General features: G+C 41.6%; 1 long non-coding RNA gene across 1 annotated transcript; it reads right to left on the bottom strand.

The window, feature by feature from the left end:
* Positions 1-378: 378 nt before the first annotated feature.
* LOC113278163 lies at positions 379-1,145 on the bottom strand. The gene is made up of 2 exons (XR_003325335.1): positions 890-1,145; positions 379-763 (listed from the first exon to the last, which is right to left on the bottom strand). It is a non-coding gene; the product is annotated as an uncharacterized LOC113278163 (long non-coding RNA).
* Between the last annotated feature and the right edge of the window lie 11,025 nt (positions 1,146-12,170).

Below are 12,170 nucleotides of genomic sequence, written 5' to 3'. Positions count from 1 at the left end.
AACGATGAAGAAGAACTAACTCACAATTTGTTATGTTGTTGTGAGCTATGTTGTATTAGGCGCTAGGCGAGGTGATGCGCCAAGCCCTTTGCTTCGCCTCGCCTAAGGCGCCCAGCAAAAAATTAATTTTTTCTTTTTTTTGCTCATAGTGTTTCGCCTTAGGGCGTTTTATTACTAGGTGCCCCTTGGACGACTTTGGCGCCGGCGCTCGCATTTGATAACATAGGTTTTGATTATACTCGCGGAATTTGGTCGTATTTCATTCGGGCATGTGATGTTTTACGAGGTTCTGATAATGATATGAGATGACAACCAGAAGCTTTGCAATATCGCAGATTGATAGGTAAGAACTAGTAGCGTGATATGACTCCGGAAAAATAAAAAACAGAAACACTGAAACCGTCCCTTTTCATGAGAAGTTGACAACAAGATAATTGTAATCTCAAATACAAGTTGTTCCGTATGTTATACTGGACGATGAACAGACGTTCAATTACTTACACACACAACAGCACAATCTGCAAATATCAAATGCGGTACGACCAGGCACACAAATGAAGCCAGATGAAAGCTTCAAAGTGGACGATGAACAGATGAAAGCTTCAAAGTGGAAAACTACATGGCGCATCTCAAATGAAGCCAGCAAGCTCGTTCTAAGATTGTCCCTAGGGGACATATACTGGCAATGATAGGAATCGTCGTGTAACAACTTGGTATATTTGGTATTGCTCGGCATAATCTCTCTCTGCATCTAATGACGTATCTTAAAGATCCATGAAGATATTCAATTAATTAGTTCGATCTAACATATATGTATTAGATGTATGAAAATTAACTTTATGAATAACATAATCTGGTTTTGTTAATTGTGTATAGAAAGTAGGCTTACCGCTGGAAGAAGTAGCTAACGGGAAATTCAAGAAGGCCAATAGAAAGAAACAGAAAAGGAAAACGCTATTCTTGGTCATCATCGATGGATCGTCTTCTTTCTATGTTATTCCAGATATTGATGCTATATAACCTCTAAATGTAGGGACAAGTAAGAAACGCGGATTCTAATATATTTATTTATTTATTTATTTTGACGAAAAGGTTGATATTCTATTGATAAAAAATGAAAACTTACAACCATCATAGTGGTTGAATTGTTGATTCTAATGCCAGATAGTAGCAAATAAACTACTGTGCCTATGAAATAGTACACTGAGAAACGGGATACACGAAGATGTATATTATAATACGAAAGAAGATAAGAGCTTCCACTTCCAAATGAGTCGTCGTCGTCGTGCTATCACGACGGTGTAAGGAAACAAGACAAGAGAGCTTCCACATGAGCCGTGTGGTTGTTACAAAGTCACTCTCTTGACCCCAATTCTAAGGGTGCATCTCCTGGCCTTTGAATATCACATCTTAGATATTGCAAGTCTAAATCAAAATTCAAGTGATAAAATATGTCTTTCTTAATTAATTGTAACAGGGAGATGCGATATGAAGTTACTAGACAGATTATAGGTGCGCCATCTAATCATGATTATACACCTTGAATTAAAGAAGGTGCATCATAAAATCTTTAAAGATGGTGCACAAAATAAAAAAAATTAATAGAGGGCTAAAACACTTCCTCCCATAATCGCTGAGGAACTCTTTCTTTCTTTTCTCTTAGGTCCAAATCTAAAAGCTTAAACTCGCAGAGAACAGATGGATCGAAGACAATTAGATGTAACCGATTCACAGACAATGGCTTCGATTAATCCACTGTGCATTGGTTGGTTAATAATCTAATCTACCTAGACTGTGTAATTAGGTGTACATGGGCAGTCGTGGGCGCCTCAAATAGCTTAGTTGACTAAGACGGGAAGACGATGTGAGGCCAATCCGATCGATGGGAATTGCAACAACAGGTTTGACAACATCAGCATCGCCATGACAAACTTAACTTACGATTCGTAGTATCAAATTGCATCCAGTTGTCCTAAATTTAACGCATTTCGATCCCTCTATATTAACCAACAACTTGGTCCAGTTATCCTAAATTTAACGCTTTTCGAGCCCTATATTAACCAACAACTTGCAGTAGGAACGAGAAGCTATAGCTTTCTTTCCAACACGTTTTGGGGCATACTCTCACTAATTGGAGGGTGCTCTGGATTAAAGCTTTCTCCTGAGAAAGTATCCAAAGGTTAAAGGACTTAAAAGAGATATTTGTTTTGAGCAATTACTAAGTAGTAATTGAAAATGATGAAGCTGTAGAATGTGTGTTAATGAAAAGATCTTGGGTACACGAAATAGGTTCGCCACGTGTCGGACATAAAGGGAAGAAGTATGGCTAGAGAATCCCGTTTAAAGATCCCAGTCAGGGACTTGTCAATTCAAATATCAGAATTACCTCGTCACCGATCTACCTCGCGAAGTACAAAAGGGATGCGAAGAGACTAACACGAAGAATCTAAGTTACGAAAGACCAAGTTAGAGTACCCAACAAGATATCAACGACGAAATAGAAAGGGAGAAGTATAATAAATTGGCAAAAAAGATAACCTGCGAAGTAAATATATTGGGGAGCAAGAAAAGAGACAGGTGTCCCGACAAACCCATGTGAATATAGCGAAAGAAGGGGAAAAACTTTATGGAAAATGGTCTGGGCGAAGTATAAAACACTCCCGAAAGAATTCGCCGAAGTAAAATGAGTTGTACCCCATTAGGGTTGATTGGTCTATAAATAGAGGTCCCTGGGCAAGCAAGGGGGATCGGATTTTGGAGAGAGAAAAGAGCTTAGTATAGTGAGAGTGATTAGGGTTTCCTTGTGTTCAAGAACTTGTATCTTATTTCCTTAGAATTTATCAATACAGATTTTCTAGTTTAAATTATTTATCACGTCTTAGATCTTTGTTACTTTCCTTTCGGGTGTACTACTGGATTTCCAGTAGTTACATTTTGGCGTCCAGAAACAGGGAACTTAGATTGGGGATCTCATACTTATCTATGGAGTGGAGAGAAGCTGAAGTTATAGGAGTAAGAAATTTTAGCAATATACCCCTTTTGAGATTAGGATTTAGAGGATAATTGATATTGAAACTAGGGTAAGTTGATGACTAGAACACCAGATCGAGCGACACACATGATAGCGACGAGGAGAAGCAAGCGATTGGAGGAAAAAAGAGGAGGAAGAATGGAAAGAGGAGGAACATCGGCTACATGAGAAAGGCAAGGGGTGAACCAGCATCGGACTGAGGAGGCTAACGAAGATAACTTCAGAGAGGGTTTTGTACACACTTCCAACACGGACACCGTTGCAGGAGAAGAGATGACTCATGAGGAAATAGAGGAGAATATCGGTGAAGAAGACATGACGTTGGAGCAACTAAGGGAGACACTTCGCCTTGAAAAGGAACGAGATAGGGATCTGGATGAGCAGCATGCCCGATTGACGAGATAAAACGCCAGACTGATGCTGCAAAATCGCCAACTAAACGAGGAAGCGGAAGCTGACGTCACGGATTCAGAGGTGGACATGATATCATGAGGAGACGAAGAGTTACGACGAAGGATACATACCCGCGAAGACGACGGAGGAGAGCGAAGAAGGAGACGACGAAGAGAAAGCAGTGAAGAAAGAGAACTGAGAAAGGCATTGGAAATATCAAGTTGGGAAGATCAAAGGCGGAGGTATGAAGAAGAGCGGAGATATGAGGAGAATGAAAGGAGGCAAGGAGATGAAAGACGGCGCCAATTCGACCGGAGGAACGAGGAAGAAAGGAGACGTGGTGAAGGAAGGCTCAGCGTGATGAGAGGTGGCCGTCAGGAAGAAAAAGGAGGGAACCTGAACCAGGAAGTCTTGGATGAGCTGCGAGATATGCGGATGTTGATAAACAATTCGCGAAGAGGCGGCAGAGTGCAGCTGGAAGAGGCAATAAAAGAGGCCGATAAATCTCCGTTTACCTATGAGAGAATGTACGCTGACATCCCAGAGAAATGTGTACTGCCAATGCTTCCGAGCATATTCAGCGGATCCGAAAGTGCTGTGCAGCACTTGAAACAATACACTCTTTTGTTGATGCAATGGGGACGAAATGATGCGGTACTTTGTCGATATTTCCCCGTGAGCTTGGACGGGGAAATACTGGCTTGGTTCGACGGGCTACCAGAAAGATCATTTTGTCGTTCAAAGACTTACAAAGAATATTCCTGACCACTTACATCACTAACAACATGTTGAGGTCGGGGATTGAGACTCTATTCAATTTAAGGAGGAGACCTAGAGAAAGCCTGCGAGGATTGGTAACGAGGTGGAGGACGGTATGCAGCGAGCTTGCAGGAAGAGTTGACGAGAAAAAATTCATCCTAGATTTCGTGAACGCGTTGATCCAAACAGATCTGTTGTACACTCAAATATTCATTATTCGTAACTCTTTGACAATGAATGAATTAAGAGAGTACCAAGAGGAGTACATAGCGTTAGATGAAAAGCATAGGCAAGTCAGCGAAGCAGCACTAATTCCATCAAAGGAAGGGCATTCAAGGCTATTACCAAGGGCAGTGCATGTCGTGGAAAATGATCCAAAATATGAAAAGGGAGAGCCATCAACTCCAGTCCCGGCAAAGTTAGTAGCTGTATCAAGTGGAGATCAAGAGTGGATCGATCAACAAAGATATGAGGATTCAAGATGAAGGAATTATGAGCCACGAAGCTACAACACGGGATATCAACAAAGAAACAACCAAGGGCCCAGATTTGGAGAGCGAAAACCAAATGCACCAACTTTTGAAGACATAAAGCTCCCTAGGCTTAACACAACTGTGGAAAAGATGTGGGAGGCAATAGTATTAACAGAGGAGATCCCACCAACACTAATTTAGGAAGAGATCCACCTCCGGGAACTAGGATTCATGAGTTCTGCAGATATCATCGATTTCACGGGCATCATACAAATGATTGTCAAAACATTCGACGAATTATACTTCGTCTGATAGAGTAGGGAAAACTCGCGCATTTCCTAGAAAATTATGTACCACCACCACCACCACCTCGTGAAAATCAGCAGATATACCGACTTGAAATAGATCAAGGAACACAAAGTACGAATTGTAATACGATAAGACATGCAACGAAGAGCATCCAAAATTTTCATGACAACACACTCAAGAGAGTACATAAGAGGGACTTCAAAGAAAATGAAATATTGAGCATCAATAAGAAGGAACTGTTGGAGGAATGGCATAAAAGAGAAATAACATTCTTAGGAAAGGATGCACCTGAAGGAGGAAATTCTCACACAAACCCTTTGGTTATAACTTTGAATTTTGGGAAATACTCAAGATGGGAAGAAGATCAAGCCGAGAAGGCAAAAATATGGGCAATTGACAGAATCTTGGTGGATACGGGGAGCTCGGTTGACATACTCTTTTATCATACATTTAGAACTATGGGATATAAGGACTCGGATCTCGTACCATCGACGTACAACATATATGGATTTAACGGGGTTGCGTCTAAACCAAAGGGAGAGCTAGTTGTAAAGATTTTCGCTGGCGAGCTGGAAACGAAAGTCACAGTCTGCGTGATAGACGTAGACTCATCTTACAACGCTCTTATAGGAAGACCATGGATACACGGGATAAAAGCAATCGCATCTACATATCATCAGGCCATACGGTTTCCTATGCCGAGTGCAATTGGCGAAATAAGGGGAGATCTTAATGACACACAAGATTATATTAAAAAGGATGTCCATAACTGTGAGGAGAAAATAAGAAAGAAAATAAAACAAAAAAAGAAGGCATGCGAAGAAAAAAGAGCAGAGCGGTTGATGGTATTCACAATTAGGATAAGTGAAGAGCTAGTTGCGACGCAGAAAGACATAGAAGAGGCGGAGAAAACAATGATGGACGGTGAGAAGAATCGCGAGATGACTCCAGAAAACGGAAGCCAAGATGAAATAAATCAAAGCGGAAAGGCGAAGAAGGAAAAAAAGGCTGAAGAAAGTGAGGTCACGAGAAAGAATTCCCTGCCATAAAGGAAAAACGAACCTCACGAGGAGGAGCAAAGACAAACAACTCCAAGCGCAAAAAAGCATCGATACAAGAGGCTGAGGGAAGCTTCGAATTACGTGATTCTCTAGATAAGGTAGGAAAGGATTGTGAAGAAGAAGAGATAAAACGATTAAAGAAAGAACTCTATGAAGAACGACGAAAGAAGGAAGATTTGGTGAGGGAGCGTATAAGGTTGGAAAGGCAAAATGAGAAACTTGTAATTAAGAACAATCATCTAAAAAGGAAGCAAGCGGAAAGTAATGCACAAAAAGGAAAATATGCTCCAGAAAGGGCATTAACAATTGATGGAAGTCGCGAATACCGGCGAGAAAACAAGGGACGAGGATAACAAAATGAACGGGAAGACCTAAAAAGAGCCATAGAGAATAACAAAAGGGAATTCCGAGAAACAGAGTATCTAATGCAGCAATCAATGATGGCCGGTGGAAAAAGGAACAATATCCCAGTGACAAAAAAGACAACCAGACTGCAACCAGAATTAATGAACAAATGCGCGAAAAACGAACCATGCAAGCCGGAAATAGCGGCACTGTTCTCGTTAAAGAAAAGGAAAAATAAAAGTTTACGAAGTCTAGTAGCGAGATGGGATGTGATTTCTAAAGAACTAAAATGAAGAATTTCAGAGGAAGATTTAGTCGCTCGTTCATCTATGCGCTGTCAACTAGGCAGCCATTATTTCCGACTTTGTTCGAGATCAGGAACGAAGTGAAAATGAGGGAGTTGAAAATTTTCCAATCTGAACACATTCGCATGGAAGAAGAACACTGATAATCGAGGAAGGGTCGTAGGAATAAGATAAATGTAATTATTTTAATCCTCAATTGATAATGTATCAAATTTTCAAAGGATAGCAATGAAATTTTGATGAATCGTATCATGAATATGAATTTTCATACTTGCAAGATAACAAAAGAAAGATGAGACCTCGCGTTAGGAGGAAAATAAGATTCACGAAGTAGACAGTTTCTAGGGAAACTTAAAACCTTCGCCTAGGAAGGCTGAGAATCCACGGCATGCACCCTAGTTCGGTAAGGGATGCAGAAATATATGACCAAGGCGCCGACGTATTCGGTTGAGCTGCGGGTGCCTGAGACGTCTGGAGCGTTACCGACCATGTCCGTATGGCAAGTATTGGCTACGATGCACTCGATTCCAAAGAAACCTCACTTAGGGTGTGACTTCGTAACCCCAAGCCATATCGGCGAAGGTGATAAGAAGTCACGAAAACAAGTGAATGTCGTAATAACTGGATGGGAGGATACCAACATGCATGTTAGGGTTAACCACCTTGAAGGGGCAATAAGGGGGAATATAAAGGGATGGAACCCTCCAGATTAGGGAGCTGTGTGACCAAAAAAGATGGCAATGTCATGGGACTAACATTCATGGGAATGGCTAGACCTGTCGCATTGTCGCGAAATGGGGAAAAATAAATGTTAAGGTGAGGTTGATGGATTATGATTCGAAAGGGTAATAAGCGCCTGAGACTTCGCCGAATTAAAATCCTTAAAGAAGGATGAGGCACAATAAGACCTTAATTAGGAGGCGCAGTAATACCTTGTATAAAGTAACATGTAACAATCGGAAAGTAAATAAGAACTAACTACAACGAGACACTTGATGAATTCCAAAAAGAAAAGAAGGCAGATAACAAATCTAGCGATATTCAAAGTTTGTAAAGCCGCAATAAAGGAAAAGCAACCAAGGGAAAGTGATAGTTTGACTTGTACGACCTCGCCTTGATCGGCTAATGCTTAACAAGAACAAGAGGCAAGTATATACTTTTACATTTTATGTTCTTCTTTAGCATTATCCTCGCAAGACTCAGCGTTCCGCCAAAATAAGACCCTGTCAAGAGAGGCAAAGGCAAGAGCAAGTGAAATAAGGAAGTTGAAGAGGGAGACAACGTGAGAAGCGTAGACGAAATTCAATATAAGACGCGGCGAAGATGCCTAGTGAACCCCAGGGGAAGGAAGGAGCTCGCAAGATTCAAACCTTATAGAGGCACAGTTGGGGAGGTATGGATTAACTTTACGCCATACCTCGGAAATACACAAAAGAATAAGAAGCATGTATATACTTTAAACTTCATCATTCTTTTGAGTATTTCTTCGGTAAGTATATACTTGACGAAATAGAAAATCATAATATTGAAAGAAAATTCAATCAAAAGATTACCCAAAGAAATTAAGATGTTTTGCCCCCCAAGCTTGGGAGCGACAAGAAAGATAAATTGCTTCCAAAATAATTAAACATAAAACTAAAATATGAAGGAAGAAAAACTAAGATTGTCGTTGAAGAGGGATGTCGTCAGAGAAAACATCACCCGCTTCACCAGGACCAGCACCAGTACTGACAGAGGCACCCTTGGATTATTCCTCCTCGCCCTTTGCCTCGTTGATCTTCTGTTCCTCTCCGTCTTCGCTGAGCTTCTCTTCTTCGCCAGAGATGATCCTATCGTCCTTTGGTTGCTCATCATCATAGAACACCTCCAGAGGAAAGACAGGATGAGGAAGGCCATCTTTGTCGAAGAAATTACCAAAAAGAGAAACCAGATAGTTCTGGGTACTCTTGCAAGCTAACTTTGCTACCTTCGCAGAAGTTTTGATCATCTCGTCCATATCAGCATTCAAATCACTGACCTCATTCTTCAAGCGAGAAACCTCTGTGTGAAATTCATCCCTTTCACGGGAAAGGCGAAGGACTTGGCTTTTATGACGATCTTCAGATTCTGCAAAACCAAACAAAACTATATCGAAAACTAGAAGTTTGACATAATCAATAGTATTCCGCACTGCACCTAAAGCTACCTTCCATTTGCAAGATAGTGGTGTTCAAGGTTTCTTGGACATCGGTATGCAGATAATCCAGTCTGGAGATCGTTAGATCCGACTCGTGAAGTTGAACACATAACTCGTGGTAGGCATTGTCCCAACCTTTACCGTAACCCGACTTTGAGGTATCTTTGTCAGATTGAATGACAAGATCACCCTTGTTCTTACGAGAATCTGCGGACTTGGTTTGAGAAAAAGATTTGATAGACCTCGGACGAGATAAGTTATCCATATGAGCTTGAAGAAGTTCCACTTTCTTCTTCAGACTGTCGATCTCTTCGTTTAAACCAGCTACCTTGTTACGATATTTGCGAAGATCAACCACAACTTTAGATTTACTATTGATCACGCGCTCGTTATCTTCTTCCAATCTCCTATAGGCATCTAATGACGAGGAATGAAGGTTCCTCGAAGTAGTGAGGCAATTGCTGACCCGTTGAAGTTCAAACTTAAGACGCTCATTCTCGTCGTGAAGATGATAATTTAATTCCTCGTTACGAGAACAATCAATATACAAGAGGTCCACTTGTAAAAAAAGAGTCTCGACCTTCTCATTCAAAATCAGGTTCTCGGACACATAAAAATCATTTTGGGTCACGAGGTTCAGATTCTCAGCACAAATATCTTCTAGCGAGGCAGATGCTTCGGAGGAATCTATTTGGCGTTGCATACAACGAGCTTGACGAAATACAAAATAAGAAAATAACAGAAGTAAAAGCAAAGACAAAGAAAGATTTTGCGAGGGGAGGGAACTTACTTAGAAGCTTCTCTATCTTCTGGCTCTGCTTGCTGGAATGATCTTTTTCCTCTTGAAGCTCCTTTGTCAAAACTTTGATTTGAGCCTCGTCCCTTTTTGCTTTCTCGCGAACAAGTCTAATTTCCACGAGGCTGTCCATGTGACGGTGGGCCTCCTGCGAATTGTAGAATCGAAACTCAATATATAAACCTTAGGACAGAAAGAAGGCATAACGGGAAAAATCATAAAAGGCTCACCTGGTTCATTAAAGTTGAATGTTGTTGGAGAGACAAGTTCATGGAGGAATTTAGTAGTACGTATGATTCTTGAGAAAGGAAGTTATCGGAACTAAAAGTCACCAGGGATTCTAAGGCACGAGACCTCATGGTTGGGTCTTCGCGAGCTTTGTCGTATACTTCTTGGAGAAACTTCATGTCCGGATCATAGAGAGGATTAGACAACTCCGACGAAGCCGCCTGCTTCTTCTTCTCGTCGGTAGAGGAATCCTCGGTAGACTTCTTCGGACGCTCAACCTGGGGATGAACAAGAGGATCATCTACTTGGGAAGGAGGAGTTGTGCGAGTCTAAGAAGGTTGAAGCTTGTGAGGAGTAGAAAGACTTGTAAGAATGACATAACTTCGAACTCCTGTCAAAGCAGCCAGATCCAAGACCTTTCGTTGCCTTTTGGACCCACCAGAAGGGGGGAAACTAGTCTGCGAGATAAAAAATTCAGCACGAAAGATGGCTAAAAGGATGAAATATGCGAAGTAACATTAATGACGAAGTAAAGATACCTGAGAAGAAGGAGGAGGTGGAACAGGATCATCACGCCTTTTCCCCCCCTTAGTTGACTCATGAATAGGCTGCTTCGCAAGGAGAGTGTCATCCTGTGAAGAATAAAAGTTTAGAATTTAAAGATATCACAAGAGGAAAATAATAGGCGGGGTAGATACCTGTTTGGAAGTTAAAGACTCGGAAGTAACAACCTTTCCCTTGGACGTCTTGAGAAGACCAGCGACGGGCATCACGAACTGAAAGAAAATGGGAACATAAGAACGAGTAGGGCCCAAAACGAGATAAATCATAAGGAAAAAGGTCATACCTCGGCTGGCACAGACCACCGAAGTTTCCAAAGATCGCAACTAGCGAGATAGCAATGTTTAAGAAGAGAGCCTTGTTGAGGAGCCCCGTTTTCGTCCAAACCCAAACAGAAGGGCCACCAACCACCAGAGGAAACATTGCCCAATCATCATCACAAGAGAGGCGAAGTTCGGAATCCACATCTAATATAAGAGCTTTGGTCGGAGCCACAACAAAATTTCGAACAAGATCAATGCCTCACTCCTGGTACTCTCTCATGCCGGTGAATTTAGCTGAGTGGTTGGTCACGAAAGAGTCCACATTAAAGTCGCGAGAATCGAATTCTTCTGCTGCTGATGGAACTTGCGAAGTACCATTACCTGAGCGAACCCTAAACTCGTTGGAGATGCGAATTGCGTTACTAGAGAGTTGAAAAACTCCACACTGAGCTTACTCAGAATCTCAAGAAAGATGGGGTTAGAAGGGTCGTAAAGCGGGAAAGATAATCCAGCCCTCAATTGGCCCACAGTAACGATCATCTTGTCGGCCGTCCAAGTATCCGAGTGAATCCATCTGTAATTCAGTTCCATGTCCTGAGTAGCAGTAACAGATGGACTCACAGAAGAATCAACAACGGGAGTTAGGGTTAAACCCATCTTTTGAAAATCCGCTTGGAATTCCTCAAGGGATTTGAGTGATGCAGTTGTGGAAACCTTCTTGGGAGCCATGGTAACGAAAAAAGAGTAGAAGGTCGAGAAGGGTAGCAACAATGGAAGGAGATGAAGAAAATGCAAAAACCAGATAAACACAGAGCAAAGGGAAAAATAAGAGGCAAGAAACCCCAGACCTAAGTCAAGATGAATATAAATGGTGTAGAGAAGATGACTGGCTCAGCGGGTTGACGAGACGTTCGAGGAATATCAACCGGCAATAGACGGTTACCCAGAGAACGTGGTCACGTGGAGGCAGGAAAGTGGAGAACATGGCGGCAAGGGAATCCAAAGCGGTTCTTATTCCATTCTCGAACGGCTCGAATAGAATAAGAAAAGGCAAAATCTGGGTACGCGAAATAGGTTCGCCACGTGTCGGACATAGAGGGAAGAAGTATGGCTAGAGAATCCCACTTAAAGATCCCAGTCAGGGACTTATCATTTCAAATGTCAGAATTACCTAGTCACCGATCGACCTCGCGAAGTACAAAAGGGATGCGAAGAGACTAACACGAAGAATCTAAGTTACGAAAGACCAAGTTAGAGTACCCAACAAGATATCAACGAAGAAATAGAAAGGGCGAAGTATAATAACTTGGCAAAAAAGATAACCTGCGAAGTAAATATATTGGGGAGCAAGAAAAGAGACAGGTGTCCCGACAAACCCATGTGAATATAGCGAAATAAGGGGAAAAACTTTATGGAAAATCGCCTGGGAGAAGTATAAAGCACTCCCGAAAGAATTCAACGAAGTAAAAT

This window comes from Papaver somniferum, chromosome 5 (genome assembly GCF_003573695.1).
Source record: "Papaver somniferum cultivar HN1 chromosome 5, ASM357369v1, whole genome shotgun sequence".
Classification (NCBI taxonomy): domain Eukaryota; kingdom Viridiplantae; phylum Streptophyta; class Magnoliopsida; order Ranunculales; family Papaveraceae; genus Papaver; species Papaver somniferum.
Note: the sequence above shows the minus strand (reverse complement) of the source record. Positions and strands in the feature narration are given on the sequence as shown.